Source organism: Macaca mulatta, chromosome 1, assembly GCF_049350105.2.
Source record: "Macaca mulatta isolate MMU2019108-1 chromosome 1, T2T-MMU8v2.0, whole genome shotgun sequence".
Classification (NCBI taxonomy): domain Eukaryota; kingdom Metazoa; phylum Chordata; class Mammalia; order Primates; family Cercopithecidae; genus Macaca; species Macaca mulatta.
In genome coordinates, this window is record NC_133406.1 from 50,308,778 (window position 1) to 50,330,989 (window position 22,212).

The following is a 22,212-nucleotide window of genomic DNA, read 5'->3' on the forward strand; positions in this document are numbered from 1 at the left end:
TGTTCCAGTTCTCAGAGGGAATCTTTCAACTTTTCCCCATTCATTATTATGTTGGCTGTGAGTATGTCATAGATGGCTTTTATTACATTGAGGTATGTCCCTTGTATGCTTATTTTGCTGAGACTTTTAATCATAAAGGGATGCTGGATTTTGTCAAATGCTGCTTCTGCATCTATTGAGATGATCATGTGATTTTTGCTTTTAATTCTGTTTATGTAGTGTATCACATTTATTGACTCCCATATGTTAAGCTATCCCTGCATCCCTGATATAAAACCCACTTGATCTTGGTGGATTATCTTTTTGATATGTTGTTGGATTCACTTAGCTAGTATTTTGTTAAGGATTTTAGCCTCTATGTTCATCAAGGATATTGGTCTGTAATTTTCTATTTTGGTTATGTCTTTTCCTGGTTTTGGTGTTAGGGTGATGCTGGCTTCATAGAATGAGTTAGGGAGGGTTCCTTCTTTCTGTATCTTGCGGAATAGTCTCAAAAGGATTGGCACCAATTCTTCTTTCAATGTCTGGTAGAATTCTGCTGTGAATCCATCTAACCCTGGACTTTTTTTGTTGGTAATTTTTAAATTACCATTTCAATCTCACAGCTTGTTATTAGTCTGTTCGGGGTATCTAATTCTTCCTGATTTAAGCTAGGAGGGTTGTATTTTTCCAGGAATTTATCCATCTCTTCTAGGTTTACTAGTTTATCTGCATAAACATGTTCATAGTAGCCTTGAATGATCTTTTCAGTGGTGCCAGTTGTAGTATCTCATGTTGCATTTCTTAATGAGGTTATTTGAATTTTCTGTCTTCTTTTCTTGGTTAATCTTGCTAAGGGTCTATTAATTTTCTCTTTTCAAAGAACCAGCTTTTTGTTTCATTTCTCTTTTGTATTTTTTTGTTATTGTTGTTTCCATTTCATTTAGTTCTGCACTGATCTTGGTCATCTCCTTTCTTCTGCTGGGTTTGTGTTTGGTTTGTTGTTTCCCTAGTTCCTTGAGATGTGACCTTAGAATGTCATTTATGCTCTTTCAGTCTTTTTGATGTAGGTCTTTAGGGCTATGAACTTTCCTCTTAGCACCACCTTTACTGTATCCCAGAGGTTTTTGATATGTTGTGTCATTATTGTCATTCAGTTTGAATAATTTTTTAATTTCCATCTTGACTTTGTTTTTGATCCAAGGATCATTCAGGAGCAGATATTTAATGTCCATGTATTTGCATGGTTTTGAAGGGTCCTTTTGGAGTTGATTGCCAGTTTTATTCCACCGTGGTCTAAGAAAGTGCTTGATATAATTTCAATTTTCTTAAATTTATTGGGGCTCGGTTTATGGCCTATCATATGGTCTATCTTGGAGAAAGTTCCATGTGCTATTGAATAGAATGTATATTCTGCAGTTGTTGGATGAAATATTCTGTATATATCTATAAAGTTCATTTGTTTAAATTCATTGTTTCTTTGTTGACTTGCAGACTTGACAACCCGTCTAGTGGAGCACTTAGGCTCCTATGTTACTACTGAGATGTGAGGTACCGTTGCATTCATTGTGCTGTCTATTGCCTGTGTACTTTGGTTTTTCTGTAGTTTGTTTTTGCTTTTTAACTTGTTTTTGTTTTATAGGTCCTGTGTGATTTATGCTTTAAAGAGGTTCTGTTTTGGTGTGTTTCCAAAATTTGTTTCAAGATTTAGAGCTCCTTACCAGTTCTTGTAGTGGTGGCTTGGTAGTGGCAAATTATCTCAGCATTTGTTTATCTGAAAAAGACTGTATCTTTCCTTCATATATGTTGCTTAGTTTCGCTGGATACAAAATTCTTGACTAATAATTGTTTTGTTTGAGGAAGGTGAAGACAGGGCCCCAATCCCTTCTAGTTTGTAGGGTTTCTGCTGAGAAATCTGCTGTTAATCTGATAGATTTTCCTTTGTAGGTTGCCTGGTGCTTATGTCTCACAGCTCTTAAGATTCTTTCCTTCATCTTAACTGTGGATAACCTGATGACAATGTGGCTAGGTGATGATCTTTTTGTGATGAATTTCCCAGATGTTGTTTGTGCTTCTTGTATTTGGATGTCTAGGTCTCTCTCTAGCAAGGCTGGGAAAGTTTTTTTGATTATTCCCCCAAATATGTTTTCCAAACCTTTAGATTTATCTTCTTCTTCAGAAACACCGATTATTCTTAAGTTTGGTCATTTAACATAATCCCAGACTTCTTGGAGGCTTTGTTCATATTTTCTTATTCTTTTTTTCTTTGTCTTTGTTGGATTGGGTTAATTCAAAGACCTTGTCTTCAAGCTCTGAATTTATATCTTCTACTTGTTCAATTCTATTGCTGAGACTTTCCAGAGCATTTTGTATTTCTATAAGTGTGTCCAGTGTCTCCTGAAGTTTTGGTTGTTTTATTCTTTAACCTATCTATTTCCTTGAATATTTCTTCTATTATTTTTTGGATTTCCTTACATTGGGCTTCACCTTTCTCTGGTGCCTCCCTGATTAGCTTAATAACTAACCTCCTGAATTATTTTTCAGGTAAATCAGGGATTTCTTGTTGGTTTGGATCCACTGCTGATGAACTAGTTTGATTTGGGGGGGGTGGGGGGGGGTGGGTGTTAAAGAGCCTTGTTTTGTCATATTACCAGAGTTGGTTTTCTAGTTCCTTCTCATTTGGGTAGGCTCTGTCAGTGGGAAGGTCTAGGGTTGAAGGCTGTTGTTCAGATTCTTTTGTCCCACAGGGCGTTCCCTTGATGTAGTGTTCTCCCCCTTTTCCTATGGATGTGGCTTCCTGAGAGCCAAGCTGTAGTGATTGTTACCTCTCTTCTGGGTCTAGCCATCCAGCAAGTCTACCTGCTCCAGGCTGGTACTGGGAAGGGATTGTCTGCACAGAGTCCTATGATGTGAACCATCTGTGGGTCTCTCAGCCATGGATACCAGCACCTTCAGCTTCGCCAGTGGGCATGTGTGTTCAGGAGAAGAGGATCTCCCTTTCCCACTTCCGCAGTTGGGGCATTCACAGTATTTGGGGTGTCTCCCGGGTACTGCAAGAGCAGTCCGTTTCCTTGAGAGGGTCTGTGGGTCCTCTCAGGATTGTTGGTTTGTTCTTGCAGTTGATCTGGAGCTAAAATTCATGATGTGAGCCTCTGCACACTGCTCTGTCTGTCCGAGTCAGAGCTGCAATCTCCACACCTTCATTTAAATTCAGAAGCTACGCGTCTTCCAACTAGTCTCATCGTGCGTAGACTTGGCCCGCCCGTTCAGGATGTTCCACACTCCGCACCTGGTGTACGAAATGTGTGGCATGTACACGCATGTATTTTAGCAGGATACATAGCTAATAAGCACTGCTAGTCTAGAATATGAATCCGATTGTGTAGTATGAATACAAAGTTAACTGGTAACAGTGAAAAAAAAAGAGTTTTGAAAAGACAGGATTTTTGACCAATTGACCCTAAAAACAAATTTATGAAACAACTATAATATGAAAAATATGTATAACTTTTAGGAATTTAAAAAGGCCATAAATTAATATAATCACATTTAAAAAAAATAAAATATCACATATATTAAATACACGAGAAGACAGAAATTAATATTTGTGGGACATCCAGCATATGCCTTGGCACCATGTGCAATAAAGATTATTTTACAGTTGAGGGAACATGGACCCAAACTAAGTAAATTATTGCCTCAGATAGCAAAGATAGTAAATAATACAATAAGAATGTAAACCTCACTTTTTTTCCCAATCTTACGGCACCTCCCACTTAAACAAACGGCATGATTTTTTCTTTGATGTCATAAATACTGTTATACCTAAATTGCTGATATAGCAAACACGATTTTATATATTTAAAAATACAATATAAACCTTAAAGGTAAATATTCTCAATGTTTTTCAGTTGGTTAAATTAAATTTTGTTAAATATAAGATTTTGGTGGTCTTAACAAAAAATTCTGTGCAAGAGTGATAAAAGTTGAAAACTTAGCCAGAAATTCTATTTAATCTATGTTAGGAGGATTTAGCTATATAAAGTTAAATAAATCACGTATATGACCAAAACTTAATATTTTGATAAAATAAATGATCAATGAAATACTATGTATAAGATATTAACACAGTTGAGCCATGTTTGAGTCCTATTCCGTGGAATGAAATGTTTGGTTGCATGTGTTCTCCTTGACAAAATGGCTACTTCAATCCCAAGCAAACTCTCTGCCTGTCAGTCAGTCTCAGAAAGTCTCAAGTAATTTCTGTTTTAAATTCAGACATGATATTTCCACAGCCTTTCTTTATATCTTAGAATTAAATACAACTGCCTTCAGAGTCATTTTTTTCTTTATCCTCAATGTTTTCTTAATTTGTCCTCAAATGACCAGTCAGGAAAATCAGAAAGTTTAATGTGCCAAGAGTCACAAAAATGTCATTCCGATAAGCACTCATGGCAAGGACATGTGTCTAAGAAAAGCCTTGATTTATTTCAGGAGCTTGTTAAAAGGGGTTCATAAGCTAAATTTTTCAGTCAATAAACTCGGTTTCAATATGATATGGGTAACAGGACAACATTAGTCCAAATTTCAGGAATTTTCCACCTCAAATAATTGCCTATAATAAAACTATGAGTTATAATTATTACCATAATCAACCATTCTACAGAAACCACTCTTTTCTGAATACATGCATGTAAAGAAAAATAAAGAGCATGAGTCAGAAATGCAGAGACTCACAGTTTTTTTATTATTGTTCTCTCCGTAGCACCCCACAAAAAAAAAGTCCTGGAACCTGAACTATGATTAAATGTAATATACTGCATGCCAGTGATTTTGAACATAAGATGCAATTAGTGTGTGATAAGCTACCAATCACCCCAAGGGTCAGTCTTCTCCAGCTGGTGTTATTTTGTTTTGTTTTTAACTTTTTAAAAAGTATTACTATTAAATGCTTAGGACAAAGTATTATTTTTCCCAATAAGAGCAGTGTAAAAACTGTTCTGACCTATGTGATTTACCATAATTAATAAGCCAATTTTAACGAAGAAAAAATTAAAATAAAACCGATTGCTGAAGCAAGATGAGAAAACCTGACAAGATTCTAACAGCTGCCCTGGGTAAAAGACACAGCTAATTAGTCTGGGTAAATCCCCTGTTGTTAATTATTTTAATAATTACCTGATGATAAACACATAACTAAATTAATAATTTTTAAATTATTTAAAATTTTTAAATTAATAATTAAAAATTAATAAACACATAAATTCTAATTAATTTCCCAACTGATTTTCCTAATGTGTCTACATTGTTTAATATTCTACAATTTCTTCACTTACAAAGTAGATATGATATTGATCTTGCTGATTCAGAGAAAAGAATTTAAAGCATGTATTCTGCAACTATAATATGCAAAATAATTGAAAATTAACTTTCTTAAATAGTGTATTAAGCACATGGTTGGTATTTAACAATTATTAGGTATCTTTCTTCTTTTCTTCATTATCGTCTTATTCTCCTTTATTATGGGGAGTGGAAAAAGCACTGAATCAGGAATTGAGGGAATTATTCTAGTGTTGGACTGTCACTGCTAGACATCAGAACAACCTCAGTATCCTCACCATAAAAACAGAGTAATGCCATTTCCCTTTTCTACACCATATAGCTTTGTGACCATGAATGAGATAATAAATGTAAGAAAATTCTCAAGTCGTAATATCCTATATAAAAGTAAGGTGTTATTAGCAGGACTTTAGAGTGAAAGCTAAAGAGATTATTTGGGCCTATTAATAATTTGTCACAGCCTTTATCGTTTACAAGTCTTAGATGACTTTCAGTTTCTAAGGGCTCCAAGTAGCTATTCATGTTTCTCTAACCCCATGAACATATATCACTCAAAAATCACCAAAAGCCTAATTCTTATTTCATAAAAAGGTTGGAGACCCGAAAAAGATAAAAGTCTGGCCTATGTTAATGCCTACATTCAATCATATAATACTGAGCACACCAAAGATTTCTAAAATGTATTTCAGAAGAGCAAAATAGAAAAATCAGTTTTCAAGTAGCACAATTAACATAGTCCTTGAGAGTGAGAGACAGACTGTGTCGAACAGTGGGTAGAATAATGATGTCTTCTGTTTATACTCATTCCTGTGAAGTCTTAGTGCCAACATTCTTATTCCAGTTCTCTGAGTTACCAACAAAAAAGGTAAAGCTATGAGCAAATCTTCCATTTAGATAGCATATTCAAAAAATGTAGATATTAAATAGCCATGCCAGGAGCCTGTGTATTATTTGTCCCTTTTTTTGAGAAGATGTAAAATGAGTGCCACAACCAAAGTATCTTTCCAAATGATTAAAGACAATTCCTTGAGAGTAAGTAGCCATGCATTATGTAACCTTGCCACTAAGTTAGGGGCAACTGATTGAACCAGAGATTTGGGCCTTAACTTCAGAAGAGCTATTTGGAAACTGACAGCAGCATAAGAATGTTCTGGAACCAGAGCTGTGTCGAACTGGTGTACTCTAAGCCAAATAGTGATGAGTCAGCCTAAAAGAAGCTTCCTGAAAATTTGAATTTGAGATATAAAAAGGGAATTGATAGGGCACAAGGACAGTTTAACATGGTATTTAAGAATGTGGTATGTGAAATCTTAGTGCCCACATTCTAATCCCAGTTCTCTCAGTGACCAACAAAAAACCTTAAAGCAAGTGAGTGAACCTCTCTGGACTTCATTTTCCTCACCTGTAAAATTAGAAAAATAATAGTATAGGAGGTTGTCATTTAAAAAGGGCAATGGATAATTGTTTGGCACCTAAAATAAATCCACTAAAACAGAGTCCAAAAATTTTGAGCAAATGGTCAAAAGTATGATTATGACTTTATCTTAAAAATAGAATTATAAAAATAAATATCTTAAAATATTACTAATATTTTTATTATAGCTTTCAGTATATACCAAGTATTAGAATGAACAAAGTGCCAAGTCATGGAGTTAGGAGGACAAAACAAAATGCTAGGATAATACAGTTCACGTTGCATTTCACATTTTTAAAAACATATTTCAAGACTTCTAAAATTATTCCAAGACTTTATTACTCAAATCTTTCTTTTTTAGCATGTTTGTTATGTTGTGATCCATGTCAATTTTATCTTCTCCAATTGTTAACTGGCCACACTCCCAAATTCTCACTTACCAATGGCTTTTCTGTTGACAACTTCATTAAATTCTACATCTTTTGCAAATTTTACAATTATGCTTTGAATTACATTTACATTGTATATGAGTGGTTGTTAATCACCAAGACTAATAATAAATGGGGAGGAGCTTTTGGGTGGGAAATATATCGTTTTCTGTTCATTCATGAATATTTTCTTATTGTGATGGCTTTGGGGCTCCCTGCACACTCATTGTGGGGACTAAGGTAATGAATGGTCAGAAAAGAAAGACACCCTGTACCCTGTGAGAATAAAAATGAGATTTTGTTTGGCACACAGTAAGCCTCTAATGGTTTCTTATTTTTTAAAATAAATGGCAATAAGCAGAAGCCACTGGCAGAAACAAGGAGAGAAGAAAGGAGTAACGAACTGGTGATGGAACAGGAAGAAATCAACCGAGGGAAGCAAAGAGCTGCTGAGTCACAAGTCTGACAGGCAACTAGAATCAGCCCAGGCTCCCCAGAGCTGCTGCTCATCCTGAACGCTGCCGGCTTGCTCAGAATTTCCTGGCTGTCCTTTCAGACCTCGTGTGCGTCGTGACAATACGCCACTCTCACCTAAGGAAATCTAAGGATGTCGCTACCCTGAAATAGCCAAATACTCCGGTTGAATCTATTTGTTAAAGCTTAGTCAACCAGATTTGTTTCTAAGGAGCCACTGACAAGAAAAAAAATAAAAAACAGAAAACATTATTTTCCCTGCATAAAAGAGCCCTTTTCTTTTTAGATCTTCCTGAGTCTCAAAACTGTTCTCTTCCTTGAGTTTCAACAAATCCCAAAGGACACTTTCTTCAACTTTCACTTAACAGAAAATAATTCCTTAATAATATATTAAGTGTATTATTAGCAATTTACAATTCACAAAGCATTGTATATCACATTTACAAATGGAGGGTTTAAATATAACAAACCCTGTAAATGGAATGTAGAAGTGTTCATTTTTAATAAGATCCCTAGTTAACTAATCAATCCCTTATTTCACATTTTTCACTACTAAATGAGAATCCAATTCCAGTTTTACCTTTCTAGGAATATTTGTATGTCAGCTAAAGTTGTGAGCATGTGTTTGTTTGTTTGGAGACAGGGTCTCGCTCTGTCACCCAGGCTGAAGTCCTATGGCAGCTCACTGCGGCCTCGACCTCATAGGCTTAAATGAACCTCCCACCTCAGCCCCCTGAGTAGCTGGGACTACAGGCACACACCACCACGCCTAGCTAATTTTTGCATTTTTGGAGAGAGAGGGTTTCTTCATGTTGCCCAGGTTAGTTGTGCTTAAAAACTCTTCAGTCACACATACATGAAGAGTCTCTTGGTTTATTTCATAAGTTACTAGTATCATCTATAAGCTTTTCATTCACTAATTCAGTATTTTGTTCAACAATTACATATTGAGCAGACACTTACCATGTACTCAGTAATACATTAGGGACTGGATCTCAGTAGCTTAACTTTCAGGGCCAGACTTTTGGAGACCATCGTGGCACAGCCAGGATAGCCATGAGGAGACCTGTTGATGGCAACCCAAGAGGAGCTTCCTATGGAAATATTAAACGCATGTGACTAAATTCTATAGTAGAAAAATTACAGACTTGGAATTCAAATCCCACCTCTGCCACTGCCTTGCTTGCTATTGATTTGGGGCAGTGGTTTCACCTCCCCAAACACCTATAAAATGGGAACAATAGCACCTATCTCTTTGTGGCACAATGATAGGACATAATGATAATATATGTGAAGTGTCTGGTCAGTGAACATCTAATAAGTGTTCAATAACAAACAACTGCTGTTCTTATGAAAGGGGGTAGCCTTTTTTCTAAGGGAGGTTCTTGGAAATCCCAATATTATGTATTATTAACATTGTTATTTTTAGATGGGAAAAACTTAAGCACAGAGAAGCTAAACCATTTATTCACATAACACATTTTTTAGCACTATGGGGGGTACCAATCTCTGCAAACACAGGATTCAGAGGATAGAGTTTGAACCGAGCACACTCACTGTCTCACAGAGGAGACACAGGAAAGTGCTAAGTGCCCCAGAAAGGGAAGAACAGGTTTGTGGGAAAACACAGAGAATTAGCTCATTCAGAATGCAGGGTAGAGTGGGTGGCAAGGAGGTCCCCCAGAGAGGAAGTCCTAGTTGAGCTGGAAAGGAAGCATCCTGACCAAAGCCTGGCCTTGAAACCGAATTGCTATCTCCAAGACCAGTGAACTTCCTACTATACCAATGCCTCTTTAATTAAATTCAATTAAGTGTTTTCTTAGCACCTGCTCTATGGAAAAGTCTGTCCTAGATGGAAACAAAGGTGAATCATTATAGTTCTTATCTCTTGAAAGCAAAGGCAAATAAGACAGGCATTCAGATAACCAACTCAAAACATAAGAGACAAAGGAGAGTTTCATATTAAAAATCAGGTACTGGGCATCCTACTTCGGCTTTCACCTATTCTCAGACTTTCAGTCTAGATGCTAATCTAGACTAGCAGTCTGATTTCTCACAGCCCACGTGATAACGGGTCACTAAATAGCCACAAAGGTGAATTCCACGACGTCACTATCATCTGTGCTGTTCCGGACAAAGCTGAATGGATATTATTCACCACCTTGTCTGTGAATTGTAATACAATTTATTTAATTTAAGATTAACAGAAATTGAAAGGAGCTTCTTTTATCACTTGTAGGTGAATTTTATTTTTCACTGTAAACAATGTTTCTGCTTATTTTACTATGTTTACTGGTGAAACCTACTTGAACATATTTTATTTGAGGTCTCTACAAATTTATCTTTAGTTTTTCTTTCTTTTTTTTTTTTTTGAGACAGGTTCTCACTCTGTCACCCAGGCTGGACTGGAGGGCAGTGGCACAATCTCTGCTCACTGCAACCTCTGCCTCCTGGGTTCAAGCGATTCTCCCACCTCAGCCTTCCAAGTGTCTAGGACTATAGGTGCATGCTGCCATGCCCATATAATTTTTGTATTTTTGGTAGAGATGGGGTTTCACCATATTGGCCAGGCTGATCTCAAACTCCTGACCACAAGTGATCCTCCTGCCTCAGCCTCCCAAAGTGCTGAGATCATAAGCATGAGCCACCATGCCTGCCCTTTAGTTTTCTTTTGAATGCTTTCTTCCTCAGATTTGGGTATCAGAATTATGCTTGCTTCAAAAAATAATTGGGAAACCTCCTCTCACTCTGAGCTTTGGAGCAATATAAGAATTATCTGGTTCTTAGAAATCCATTTGACCCAGCAATCCTATTACTGGTTATATACCCAAAGAATTACAAGTCACCCTACTATAAAGACACATGCACACATATGTTTATTGCAGCACTATTTACAATAGCAAAGACTTGGAACCAACCCAAATGTCCATCAATGATAGACTGGATAAAGAAAATATAGCACATATACACTATGGAATACTATGCAGCCATAACAAAGGGTGAGTTCATGTCCTTTGAAGGGACATGGATGAAGCTGGAAGCCATCATTCTCAGCAAACTCACACAGGAACAGAAAACCAAACACCACCTGTTGTCACTCAGAAGTGGGAGTTGAACAATGACACAGGGAAGGGAACAACACACACTAGGGCCTGTCAGGGGGTTGGGAGACAAGGGGTGGGAAAGCATTAGGACAAATACCTAATGCATGTGGGGCTTAAAACCTAGATGATGGGTTGATAGGTGCATGTATACCTATGTAACAAACCTGCACATTGTGCACACGTATCCCAGAACTTAAAGCAAAATTTAAAAATAATTTAAAAATTTAAAAAATTATCTGGTTCTTAATGGCTTTATACAGTGCATCTAACAAAATCCACTGAACGCTGTTTTCTCTACTCTCTAACAGCCACACTCAGTGGTCAGCACAGACTCATCTTTAGAACCCTTCTTAATACAGCACTCCTCAAAACCACGGATTAGTGACCAGCATGGATTAGTTCATTTATTTTCAATCTTTCTGCTCTATTATGAAATTAACTTAAGACTTGGATTATTTTCTGTGTATATCTTTGAACACATCCCATAGATTTTCATATATGATTATTTCACTTTTAATAATTTCTAAATAGCCTTTGAGTTTTATTTTTATTTTATTTTCTCCTCAACTTATTAGTTCTTTATTTAGTACACTATCCATATAAAGTAATACCTAAGGAAATATATGATATGGGTCACTAGTAAAGTTTCCAAAATAATATAATTTAACCCTCACCTCTTGCCCTCAGTACATCTCCGTTTAAACCTCTGTTGCTCCAAAATGAAAACTCTTTCAGGGTAAGTTAAAGACATTACCCACTTACTTGCTTCTGAAGAGGCTCCCTACTTACCTGCTATACAAGTCTGATTAGTTTGGTTTCAGTGTGGTTCCCTGTGTTTCACACACTCCAGAAGTTTTACATTTCTTATATGTCAATGGTATAAAGTTACCCTTTTCTGTCTTTCCCAGTAGTCCTAGAGCAGTTTTCTTTTTTTTACAATTTTTATGATTTCAATGGACTGTAAGAGGGGGAGGCAGAGGAGGAGAGGTAAGTACATAAGCTCCAGATAAAAACCTAAAAGCAGAAATCCACAATGTGCTTTTCTTTTGGAGTCCTTATCACTGACTCTACTGTTAAGGTTTTCCTATTTGTTTTCCTCTTCTTGAACCTCGGTACATTGTCTAAACTGATAATTTTGCGTATTATATAACTGCTATGATAGATTTCAACATTTGAATCCAAATAATGCAATAGTGCATTATTGTAAGTACAGAAATTCAGAGCTTAAGTGTAGTAAAAGTATGAAGAAAGTTGTTTTCTATAATTATGAAAGATTTAAAACCATTAGGGAATGTTCTGTCCTCTAAAGTCTGTATTGTGTTAGGCCTCAGTCCATTTGCCTGACAGAAGATACAAAGAGATGACTAACCTATTATATAATGGTTGAAAATGGAAATTCTTTAAAAGTCTCAGAAATAAGCTACTTTTATATTAGATTTTATTAATTATTAAATTAATTAAGATGTATAGCTTTATTCAAATATATATTACAAAAGATCATAAAATGAAAATAAATAATAATGTCATCTGATTTTTTAATCCTGTGGAGTATTTTTAAATGTTCTTACTAGAGGAAAGATGAGATCATATACCTGTTAATAATGCTTAAATGAGTAGCCTGTATATCACTGCCTTGTCAATTTTCCCCTTGATTTGAATCTCCGTTAAGTAGTTTTGCAAAGTGTTCCATTTACAACAGGTAAGAACCATACTTTTTAAAAAAAAGTTCTGCCTTAAATTGCAAACAGAAAAAAACTAATAGGAAAAAATAGAAAATTAATTTGTAAGCAATGCAAAATTCAATGTTAATATGGAAACCTTATAAAGTTACAAACAGAATTTAATTATAGAAATCATGAACATATGAACCTCTGAACCAAGTAACACTGATACAGAGAGCAGACTCCCTGGAAAACTAATCATGCATTCATACTTCCGTAACCAAGTATCCTAATTTTTCTAAGAAAAAAAGAAACAGTTACTATTTTTTAACTATTTTCTCTTTTCTCCATTTCTCCCTATCTCCCACTTTCCATTTAGCCTTTTAGAAATGCAAGGATAACCTTTTACCTTCCCTTCACCAGACACTCCCTACAGGGCAAGTTGATCTAACTATGTGCTTGGAAGCTCCAGAACAGAACTCTCACCCACCAGTAGGAAGGTTGCCTCGAGAGATAATAGTCTATTTACACCCCAAAGTCCTGCTACAAAACTCTCACCTGGAGAGTTTGTGGCCACTTTACAACCTATTTCTGCCCATGAAGACAGCAACTTGACTGCCCAGTAGATAAGGCACCAAGCTGGCACATGGAGTCCCCACCTGTTTACTACTACTGCTGTGTGCCATTCATGATAGACCCCCTTTAAAAGCACCCACTTTCTGCTTCAAAGGCAAAGTAGTACCCTTAAGGCAGGAAGCCTGTACTTCTTCCCTGAGCTAGCTCTGGAATAAAAAGTGACCTTCTTTATACCAGACGTCCCTCTTGTTAATTGGACTCTGCAAGCAGTGAGCAACTGAACCTGAGTTTGTAACACTGTCATCCATCCATTCCCTCAGCAATGGCTGAGTATCCTCTATATATGTGCCAACATACAAAAATAAACACAATAACTACAGTCTAGTCAGAGGTACTGACAAGACACTAGGTAATTGCAATTCATTACGGTAAGTAAATTAATAGTTGGTGTGAGAAATGATAGGTGCTGTGAGAACATGTAGGAGAGGCATCTCACTCAGATGTGTTAGTGGAGGGAGGAAAAGTCTCCAGGAGAGGAAGTTTATTTAAGCAATATCTGAAGGAGTATGAATAATATACAAGTTAGTCAGATGAAGAACGGGATGAATAAGGAAAAGATCCAAGACAGAGGAACAAGGAAGCATGGCATGTAGAAGGAACTAAAACAATTTAATAGGATAATAGCATAGAGAGCAAGGCAGAGGCACTAAAAGATGAGGCTGGGAAGGCATTCAGGAGCCAGATACAAAGACTTTTGTAATTCAAATTAAGGAATTTAGAACTTAAGGGCAATGAAAAGTCATTAGTAGTTTTAAGCAGAAAAGGAACAATAATCAGATAAGTGTTTTAGTAAAATCATGCTGACTGAAAAATATATAATTTAGAAAAAAAACAGACAAAGATAAGAAGTCTTGATTCAGTTCATAAGAGAGATAAGGAGAGAATTAGAAAAGTGGAAATGGTAGTGGAGAGGAGAAGTTCATATTTAAGAGTAAAATTCAGCCTGGACAACATAGTGAGACCCCATCTCTAAAAAAAATTTTTTTTAATTACCCAGGTGTGGTGGCATGCACCTGAAGTCTCGGCTACTCCACAGGCTGAGGTGGGAGGATGGCTTGAGCCCAGGACTGCAGTGAGCAGTGACTGTGCCACTGCACTCCAGCCTGGGTGACAGAAGGAGACTCTGTCTCAAAAAATATTTTTTTAATTGAAAAAAAAATTGTAAAAAGAAATAAAACTTTTTTTTTACAAAGTTGTAAATTTGTATAATGGGCAGAAATAAGCAGGATAGATTCAATATGGGATTAGGAGAGGCTAGGACTCAAAGGTGACTACTCTCTCCCTCCCGTGTTTTGTCTCAGGTATGGTACCATTCACTGAGATAGAGAACAAAGGCAAAGAAATAGATATAATGGCAAAGATAGGAAATGCTAAATGCTGTGGGGTTTTTCTTTTGAACTGCCTTTTTGTCATCTAAGTGAATCAGTTAGGACAATGAGCTGTAAGGGTCTGAGATGAGCAGAGATCAGCACAAGGATTCTTCAGTATACAGATCACACGTGAATTTATGGGAATGGATAGTAAATCTGAGAGAGAGAGTAAATCTGCAGAACGAAAAGAGAAGACATCTAAGGAACTTCAACAGCTGAAGGACAAATAAGATTACATCTCAACATAATAGCCAAACTATCACACACGTCATCTCATTGACAACAAATTGTAGGAATTTTTAAAATTCCACTTATTTGTACCTCCTTCTTCTTTTTTTTTTTTTTTCTTGGAGATGGAAGATTGAAGGGAGACAACCTCTTCCCAAATAGAAAGAAAATCTGATATTTCTACAAACATTCCCTGATTTGGACATAAAAGACCTACGGAGAAAATTTTCCTGACCACCTTAAACTCACAGCTCTGCTAAGCCTTTAAATTCTCATAACCATCATCACTTAACCCTACTCTCTACCCTCCCCCAAAACACATATGCTCACAAACACACTTCCTTATTTTCAAGAACCTGTGTTCTTGACTGCTTCTCTCTTTCAAACCAAAAAGCAGTCTATTAAGGAGGTCTGTTTATGTGCTACATGGCAAAAAGAAACCCTAAATACTTAATTTTTTGTATTAAAAAAATGGGTGGATCAGAAGGATAGAAGGCATGTGGGAAAAACAAGTTATTAAAAAATGAAAAAATAAGAAAAAGTAAATAAATTAAAAAGGGGCTTCACAAAGCATAGACAACTTCCTCCAGACATTCTTTATGTTTTATCAGTCATCTGCCAGCCCAGGAAGGAATCATGGTGTTCCCCAAGAGGCAGGACAGCCAGGAGCTGTGCACCTCAGATATGGAAATGGGAATATAAAAAACAACACGTCATGTTGGCTGAAATTCTGGAGCTCTTACTTGCTGCTGGTATTTCAGGACAAGAAGTAATGACTTACCACCTTTTGGCAAGGTAATAGGTTTTGGAAAGACTTGGTCCATCATTCCTTGCTCTCTTGGTATCAGTGTTGATTTATTCTTTCAGGAAAACTCTACAATCAATTAAAAAAAAATTTAAAAATTAAACGTACTAGAAAAAGTATCTCAGCCCTTTCAAAGATGAAGTATTCACACCAGCTTGAACCCCACTGATTCAGGATATAGATTCTATTCACATATTTCCTCCTCTTTAAAGAAGAAACTGAGGCCTATAGCTATGAAGAGCTCCCTGGAATCCTGCAGTTACTCAGCACTAGGCCTTGCTGCATCAGCATCTTGGATACCTAAGTTGTCGCTCTGCCCATAGGACAGTATGTGCTGTGGAGGGCCACTCCTCACCTGGTCAACAGAGTGTAGTCATTTCAGAATACATGTGTAGCCATCTCTGGGTTGGTGTTTATTGTGATCTCATCTCTGTCAGCTCAAATATCCCAACTTTTCTTGACAGTGACTGGTGAAGTGAGCCACATAAACAGAAGAAATGGGTGACTATATCAGCTCCTATTCTATATCCTACTTCCAGAAAACCTACAGGCTCCCTGAGGATCATGACTTCATGAAAAGGCAATCAAATGAGATTCTGACATCTCATAGTCAGGGTGAACTTTTGAAAATGTAGATTGGATAACTGCTCCCCAATGGCTCTTTTGTGCCTCTGCCGTTACCATGGGCAGAAAAGACCGGGCTTGTAACACAGGTTATAAAACAAGGGTAAGAAATATGTGGGCCAGAGCCAAGGCTGGAGCTGCACTTGCCCATATCAGCTGACCTCAGCACACATGAGGGAGCTCAGACAGACCTACAGAGCCATTCATCCCAGCCCAGCCTGGCCCTGCCAAAACCAGTGGGCCCCACAAAGGGTTGCAACTTACTTCACCAATTTTACCTTTTAAAATGAAGGAAGAGCTGGGCACAGTGGCTCCTATCTGTAATCCCAGCACTTTCGGAGACTGAGGCAGGAGGACCCTTGAGCTCAGGAGTTCAAGACTAGCCTGGGTGACATAGCAAGACCTTGCCTCTACTAAAACTCAAAAAACTTAGTCAGGTGTGGTGACTTACACCTATGGTCACAGATGCTCAGGAGGCTGAGGAGGGAGGATCACCTGACCATAGGAGGTCGAGGCTGAAGTGAGCCATGATCATGCCACTGCACTCCAGCCTGGATGACAGAGACAGATACTGTCTCCAAGAAAAAAAAAAAAAAAGAAGAAGAAAGAAGAAATAAGTAGAATTTTTAAAATTCCTACCAATTTGTTGTCAATGGGATGGTGTGTGTGATATAGTTCGGATGTGCCCTCCAAATCACCTGTTTCGATATAATCCCCAGTGTTGGAGGCAGGGCCTGGTGGAAGGTATTTCGATCATGGGGGCAGATCCCTCACGGCTTGGTGCTGTCCTCACCATAGTGACTTAGTTCTTACAAGATGCAATCATTTAAAAGTGTGTGGCACCTCCCCTCCTTCCCTCTCCCTCTTGGTCCTGCTTTGACCACGTGACATGCAAGCTCCCACTTTGCCTTTCGCCATAAGTAAAAGTTCCCAAGGCATCCCCATAAGCAGTCGCAGTGCTATGCTTCCTGTACAGCCTGCAGAACCATGAGCCAATTAAACCTCTTATAAATTACCCTAGTCTCAGGTAATTATTTATAGCAACGTAAGAATGGCCTGATAAAGTGACTTTCAGAGACAGGGTCTCACTGTTGCCCAGGCTAAAGTGCAGTGGCACAATCAGAGTTCACTGCAGTCTCAAACCCCTGGGCTCAAGCAATCCTTGCACCTCAGCCTCAGAATAGCTAGTACCGTGGGAAAACACCACTGTGCCCAGCTAAGTTTCATTTGTTCGTTTGTAGAGACAGGGTCTTGCTATGTTGCCCAGTCTGATCTAGAACTCCTGGGCTCAAGTGAGCCTCCCACCTTGGCCTTCCAAAGTACTGGGATGCAGGTGTGAGTCACCAAGCCTGGCCAAGACTGAGTTGTTAAATTCAGTTGAACAAAGCCTGGGTCCCCCACTGCCTAGGGATCAGTCCCTGTGAGGAAAGCTGCATCAGCATCTGATACCCTCAAAGATTATCATTCTGAAAAGAAGTATCTTGAAGGGCTTCTGCATCATCAAACATTTTACCACATGCAAAAAGAGTTTGAGAAAATTGAGTTTTCCTAGCTCATAACTACAGTACAGGCTTCAGTTGTGAAAACTTTCTAAAATTCCAACTTATTTCTTCCTTTGTTTTTCAAGGTATAATTGGTGAAGTAAGTTGAAACCCTTTGTAGGGTCCTTCATAATCTTTTCCCCACTTGTGTTCTGCCCTCTCTGTGAATAGTCAAGGCCAGCCAGACATGAAGAGGCTCTGAGAATAAGAAGTTTTTGGTGCTCTGTGGCTAAAAGATCCAGGGCCACAAAATGATAAGTTTATTTAAGAGAAGGAGAAGCCAGGTGCAGGGGTGCAAACCTCCTCCTAGCTACTCAGGAGGTTGAGGTGGGAGGATTGTCTGAACCCAGTCTGAGGTCATAGTATTCTATGATGGTACTTGTGAATAGCCATTGCACTCCAGCCTGAGCAACATAGCAAGACCCTGTCTCTTTAAAAAAAATAGAGAGAGAAGGAGGAGAATTAGCCAGTAATTTACTGTATTTATTCCTTCTCTCTCACCTCCACTGAAGTCTACCAGGCACTGATTTGGTTCCAGCCGAATACTCTCCGGTGCTCTATGATGGTCTATGAGACCTAACAAACTGAAGTGCCTCACAACAGCCTAGGGGATCACAGAGAGACTGATCATGGCCGTGATGTTCAGTGTTGCACTGGTTCTAGGGGACACTGTGCCAGCCAGCGGCAGCCCTGCCAGAGGACTTTCTTTTTTTTTTTTTTTTTTTTTTTTTTTTTTTTTTTTGAGACGGAGTCTCGCTCTGTCGCCCAGGTTGGAGTGCAGTGGCCGGATCTCAGCTCACTGCAAGCTCCGCCTCCCAGGTTTACGCCATTCTCCTGCCTCAGCCTCCCGAGTAGCTGGGACTACAGGCGCCCACCACCTCGCCCGGCTAAATTTTTTTTGTATTTTAGTAGAGACGGGGTTTCACCGTGTTAGCCAGGATGGTCTCGATCTCCTGACCTCGTGATCCGCCCGTCTCGGCCTCCCAAAGTGCTGGGATTACAGGCTTGAGCCACCGCGCCCGGCCTAGGACTTTCAACCAGATCCCGATACCCATGGATTGCTGTGGAAGATGGTGTTATTTATAGTCATGATCAGATTTTTAATAATTAAAGGCCTATCTTATACAACTAAAGACATAGAACTAGGCACTGATGTTTCTGTTCTTCTAGAGGAAAGACTTTCAAATTTTTTACACATTTAACCTTTTTCAAAAAGAATTTGAAGGCCTTGAATTAACTTTAATGGAATCCATGCTCCAAAACAAACTATCGGAAATGGAAAAACCGGAAAGCATTAAAAAAGAGCTGAAAATCTCCAACTCTTTGCTTGGACTTAGAAAATACATTCTTTTAGAAAACGACTTAGCAAAGAGTGACCTGAACATTTAGAACAAGTTGAACCTGACATTACAAGAAATATCCAGAAGATTCATCAAGCAAAATAATAGACAATGCATTAAAGACATTCAATTTCAAGTAGCTACAAGCAAACAGCCTTCAAAATATATCAGAAGACTGAAGAACAACTTCAGACAGCACTGAGGAGATGTTTCTGATGAAAATTTCTATATTATGAGAAGTAAAAAACTGCTTTCACAAGAAACTAAGGAGGTGTGCAGTGCTCTGACTGTAACAGAAACATAGGCGGTCCTCCGCCTATGCTCCGTGTTGACGTACATTGTTTCTATAAAAAGAACTAACTATGTTAGGATGAAAGGAAGCTATCTGTGCAGACCTGTCTTTAGAACCTTTGAAGATAATAAAATAATATTTGATTCTATGGTGATATTCTCTAGATGAAGCTATGGTGAAAAATGTTTTGGAAAGGCAAAAAAAAAAAGACACAGTAGTAGCAGTTCCCAAAGTGGTGAAATCAGTACTAAGAGCAAGTCTGTAGATTCTAGCATTGGGGGCCTTTCATAGTCCAGCCCTGTGGCCAGTCTCAATGTAAATTCCACCAAGAGCTCAGGACAAAGCAACAATAATTCAAATACGTGTGCAGAATTTCAAATAAAATGTGGTGGTGCCATTAAGATACTGAAACTCTCTCAGAGAAAATGTCTTGAAGGGCTGCTAGACCTGATAAATTATATAGATGTTGCCGAGCAAGATGAAAAGTTGCCTCTTGTTCTTCCGGAGGAAAAATTTATAATGGGAGTTTCCAAGTGTGATATAAGTATCAACATCAGATCAGTATGATATATTGTATAGGCATGTTCTATATTTAATCCTCTGGATGGTGTGTTATGATGATGGTCTGAGGGTGGAAAAAATCTTATTGGCTCTGAAGAACACAGATGCAAGCAATGATGAATACAGCCTGTGTGTTCATCAGTGCAACCAGGTGGAACAAACATAAGCAATTTGAAAAGTTCTATCTGCCACTTTTGACTCTGTATTAACATCTGAGAAATGTTGAATCCTGCAATCAAGTGAAAGTCAATTTATCTGAAAGTTCAGCTGTGTTCAAAACAGTTGTTTTCAATCTGCAATGTTGTACTATTACGGAAATATGAAGTGATCCCTTTTCTGGATTTTCTTAAGAAAATGCAATAAATAAAATATTGATTTTTTTATATTAAGATGTTTCATATTAAACAGTGGGGGAAAAAAGAAGCTAAAGAGTGGATAGAAAGATGAGCAAACTTATTAATCAGGAAAATAAAGTTTTAAAAAGCTAGTGCGTATGGAATAAGCTTTAAATAATAAAGTCAGATCCACCATTTGCTAAAGATGACAGATAAGGCTGCTGTTGATGTAGAAGAAAACATGAACAGTGGAATTCTGAAATTAGATATAATGAATGCATCAGAGTATGGGTACTTCTAAAAATAAATCCAAAAGAATTCTGAAAAAATATGAGTAATGTTGCATAGTTAAATACAGCTCATCTAGGCTGGGCTAGGCCAAGTGGCTATCCTGGCTTCAGCTGGGCTTATTTTCAAATTTATTTTAGAAACTCTTAACCAGATGTTCACTGTAAATTAACTGAAGGAGATAAAATAGTTGACGCACTGAAAAATTATAAGTCTCCAAGTGAGAAATCTTCACTACAATCAGAAATGGGGGGAAATGCAGTCAGAAAGGGAGAGACAAAAGCTCCAGTGGCAACTTTAAGTCCTTCCTACAGTGCCCTGAGAAAGAGAAATGTTTTCACCAAATATCTAATGTGGAGATAATTCACTCTGTAAAGATAGTGAAGATGCCTACAAAAAAAGATGAAAAGATTAACATGTAAAGAGCTGCACATTTCCAAAACATTTTTAAGGAAGAACATAAATATTTGGGGAAGTAACTTCATTCAGAAAAATAACTCAAAATGTATCACCAACCTAAAAGTAAAATGCAAAACTATAAACTCCTAGAAGAGAATCACCAAGGAGAAAATCTAGATGACCTTGGATATGAAAATGAATATCACATCAAGATACAATCCATGAAAGAAAGAATTGATAAACTGGACTTCATTAAAATAAAATAAAATAAATCTCTGCTCTGCAAAAGACAACATCAACGTAATGGAAAAACAAGTCACAGACTGGGAGAAAATATTTGCAAAGGGGATATCTGATTTTAAAAAACCTCTAATCCAAAATATACAAAGAATTCTTAAAACTCAACAATAAGAAAACAATTCAACTAAAACACGGGCCAAAGAACATACCAGACATCTCACCCAAGATAATAAAGATGGCAAATAAGCATGTGAAAAGATACTCTACGTCATATGTCATTAGAGAAATGCAAAATGAAACAACAATGAGATACCAATACACACCTTTAAAATGGCCAAAATCCAGAACTGACTACAGCAAATGTCAAAAAGGACATGCAACAGGAATTCCCATTTGTTGCTGGTGGGAATGCAACATAGTACAGTCACTTTGGAAGTGGTTGGTGGTTTCTCATGAAACTAATCATACTCTTACCTTATGATTGAGCAATTATGCCCTTCAATATCTGCCCAAAGGAGTTGAAAACTTGCACCCACACAAAAACCTGCACATGAATGTTTATAGCAACGTTTTCATATTTGTCAAAACTTGGAAGCAACAAAGATGTCCTTCAGTAGGTGAGTGGATAAACTGTGGTACACCTAGACGATGGAATATTTCTCAGCACTAAAAAGAAATGAGCTATTAAGCCCTGAAAAGACATGGAGGAAACATAAATGCATATTACTAAGTGAAAGAAGCTAATCTGAAAAGGCTACATATTGTGTGATTCCAACTATAACACTCCGGAAAAGGCAAAACTATGGAGACAGAAAACAGAAAATTGGTGGTTGCTAGGGGTTATGGGGTTATGGGGTAGGGAGGGAGGAATGGGCAGAACACAGAGAATTTTTAGGGCAGAGTGAAAATACTATGATGCTATAATGGTGGATACATGTCATTATAAATTTGTCTAAACCCACAGAACGTACAACACCAAGAACAAACCCTAATGTCAACTATGGACTCTGGGTGGTAATGATGTGTCAATATAAGTTTATCAACTGTCAGGTATTAGTAATGGGGTGGTTATGTATGTATGCGAGCAGAAGACATATGCGCTATCTCTGTACCTTCCTCTCAAATGTGCTGTAATCTGCTCTACAAAAACATT

At 37.7% G+C, this 22,212-nt stretch overlaps 1 pseudogene; it reads left to right on the forward strand.

The window, feature by feature from the left end:
- Positions 1-9,127: 9,127 nt before the first annotated feature.
- LOC100424448 (integrin beta-1-binding protein 1 pseudogene) lies at positions 9,128-20,023 on the forward strand (annotated as a pseudogene).
- The last annotated feature ends 2,189 nt before the right edge of the window (positions 20,024-22,212 follow it).